Source organism: Myotis davidii, unplaced genomic scaffold (assembly GCF_000327345.1).
Source record: "Myotis davidii unplaced genomic scaffold, ASM32734v1 scaffold1485, whole genome shotgun sequence".
NCBI lineage: Eukaryota > Metazoa > Chordata > Mammalia > Chiroptera > Vespertilionidae > Myotis > Myotis davidii.
Window position 1 is genome coordinate 110,697 of NW_006296620.1, and position 2,706 is coordinate 113,402.

Below are 2,706 nucleotides of genomic sequence, written 5' to 3' on the forward strand. Positions count from 1 at the left end.
TCCTCCTAGCAGAAGGAAGCACCTGCTACTGCCACTTCCTCCCTCTCCCAGTTGAGCCACAAGCTCTCAGCTGCAGGGCTTCTCTGTGCCTTCTGCACTTTTCTCCCTTCTCGTTTCCCTGTTTATTCCTGGTTGCCCACCTTTAGATGTTCCAATGCATGGGTCCCTCAGGCATGGGTCTGTGTTGAGCAGGGATTTCGTTGTTGAATTATAGTTGGCTAACCTGTTGACATTTCAGGGGGAGAGGTCAAGTTCTCTTTCATGCTGTCATTCCTTTGAAGTAACTCAGGTCCTTTGCATTTCAATGCAAGTTGTAAGATCAGATTGTTAATTTCTGCAGTCTTCCAGTCTATGAACATGGATGTATTTCAGTTTATTTATGTATTTGCTTCACTTTCAACAATGTTGTGTTTATTTTAATGTCCTTTATCTCTCAAACTTTATCCGAAGTCATGTTGTCCAGTAGTTGAAATACAGGAGAGCTCCAACTCCAAGATCTACTTAAACCCAATTATATTCCCCAAAGCAACCATGCACCCAAATTCCACACCCCCCCGCCCCCCATCTAACCTCAGCTTCCTTTCTCCTTCCAAGTCACTTTATTGATATCTTTAATACCTGTTCCGACCTTCTCCCAACTGGGAAACTTCACTGCATTTTTAGAATTCTAAGCTATGGTTCAAAGAATTTCCCCCACATTCTCTCCCTTTATAGAGTCCAGGCTGCCCAGGTCCAGCTTTCTGTACTCCTACCTGTGTCAGGAACTAGACCCTATGCAGAGATAACCCCAAATCCAAACCTTTAAAACAAATGTGAAACTAGGCTTCCCCGTACTGGCCTGCCCTTCTTGAGGTCCACAATCCCATCCTCAGACTTAACCCTCCTTCCTTCTTCTCCAGGTTTCATCTGCATATTAGTCTTCCTCGTCCTCCAGTGCTCAAAGTCAGGTACAGGTAGGTGTCAGGTGGGGGGAATGAAGAGGGATGAAGCTACCCTTGGGAAGTGGTTTTAAAGAGGCTCCTGATTCAGGGCATGGAGATAGTGCCTGGTTCTCCTTGAAGTCACCAGCAATTTCTCTCTAGGGGCCCACATGAACGCTGACCTGTGGCTGTGCCAGCAAGCACCCAGGTGTGGGCACTGGATGTACAACCCCTCGGAGCAATGCTGTGATGATGACACTATCCTGCCCTTCAACCGGACCCACCTCTGTGGCCCCAACTGCACCTTCTGGCCCTGACTTGAGCTCTGCTGTCCTGAGTCATCAGGCCCCCAGACCAGGTTTGATGAAAGTTGAAGGTTATGAGCAAGACATCTCGGTGCCCTACCTCTCCCATCACCAGGGTCTATCCCAGGTAAGGGCCCTGCCTCACTCAGGTGACAACAGGAAGAGGGGATTATGGCAGGGAAGGACTCTGGTGGTTGGGGCCCTCCTGGGTGGGGACCCCAGTTCTGCATCTCCCCATCTTTCTCCTGTTGGCATCTTTAAATAGTCAGTCTCTGTCTCTATCACTTTCTGTAGCTTATGTGGGACAACCTGGCCATCCTCCTGGAACTTGGGAACACTGGCCAAAAGGACACAATCTAGGATATGAGGAAGAATGGGTATGTGGCATGGTTTTTAAATCATGAAAACATTTCCTAGTATCTGGTGAGGTTAGATGTGTTCTTTCTGAATTTCCTGTGGCTACTTGCTGAGAAATGATTACTTAGGACTTCTCTCTGATCCTAAAGCCCACCCTTCCCACAGCAATCAGTGTCTCCTCAGTCAGCCTAAGTGTCCTCTCTCTCCTCTGGGCTCAGGGTTCTTCTCTCAATAAGGGGACAAGGAGTGAGGGTGGGGAGGTGGATATTCCTTTCTGTGAGGTGTAGACAACCCAGCCCCAGAGCCACCTTGTGGTTCCTGCACCTGCAGCTCCTGTGGGTGGTGGGAGGGTGGAAGATGCCCTGAGGGGCTGGACAGGAGAGGAGGGTGAGAGCCTCTGTCTCACTGTGATGGGCTAGTTTCTTGTTCTGAGCCTGCACTCTTTGCCCCTCACTCCCAGCTCCCAACACTTCCTGTCATTCTTTTTCTTGTCATACTTTTGATGCCTGATGTCTGTGATTAGAGGGAGAGGCAAACAGATTGTGAGCGAGTGAATGAGAGAGAAACAGAGAGGAAGAGGCAGACTCCTGGGCCAGTTTGTTTTTTGCTGAGTGTCTTGGTCACAAGCACCTGGAAGCCCCAGTGGGAGGCTGGGTGCAGAGCACTGCAGGGTCAGCAGCTGATTTGGAACCTGGCGGGACTATGACACCACGGGCTTGTCAAATGTAAGCCTGCATTTCCCATCTGATAACTGGAGACAACCAGATGCTGCTAGGGTGGTCCAGGTGAATTTGGGCCACTTACTATAGCCTCTAAGTGCTTCATTTCCATAGCTGAAAAGTGGGGACCCTGTAATTCCTAAACTCATGGCGTAGTCGAGATGATTAAATGGCTGGATGCATATGAAGGGTTGAGAACAGACACAGGACACACCAGGTTCTCAGAGATGCTCACTATTCTGACCCCCAGCAGGTCCACATCCTGAGGGATGTAAGTTTCAGACTGTCCCTCCCACATTCCTCCTTCTCATCCCAGCCTCAATGCCTCTGTCTGTTCTACTATATGATCAGTTTCCCTCTGCTCAGGGTTTTCGCTCCTGTTATTTCTCTTGTCTGAAATTCTTT

General features: G+C 49.2%; 1 long non-coding RNA gene across 1 annotated transcript in view; it reads left to right on the forward strand.

The window, feature by feature from the left end:
- The window catches only part of LOC107184416, a 14,076-nt gene that overhangs the window by 10,889 nt on the left and 481 nt on the right, over positions 1-2,706 (forward strand). Inside the window, exons 3-4 of the long non-coding RNA XR_001515245.1 lie at positions 900-953; positions 1,083-1,352. This is a non-coding gene — a long non-coding RNA (uncharacterized LOC107184416). The remainder of the gene's footprint in view (positions 1-899; positions 954-1,082; positions 1,353-2,706) is intronic.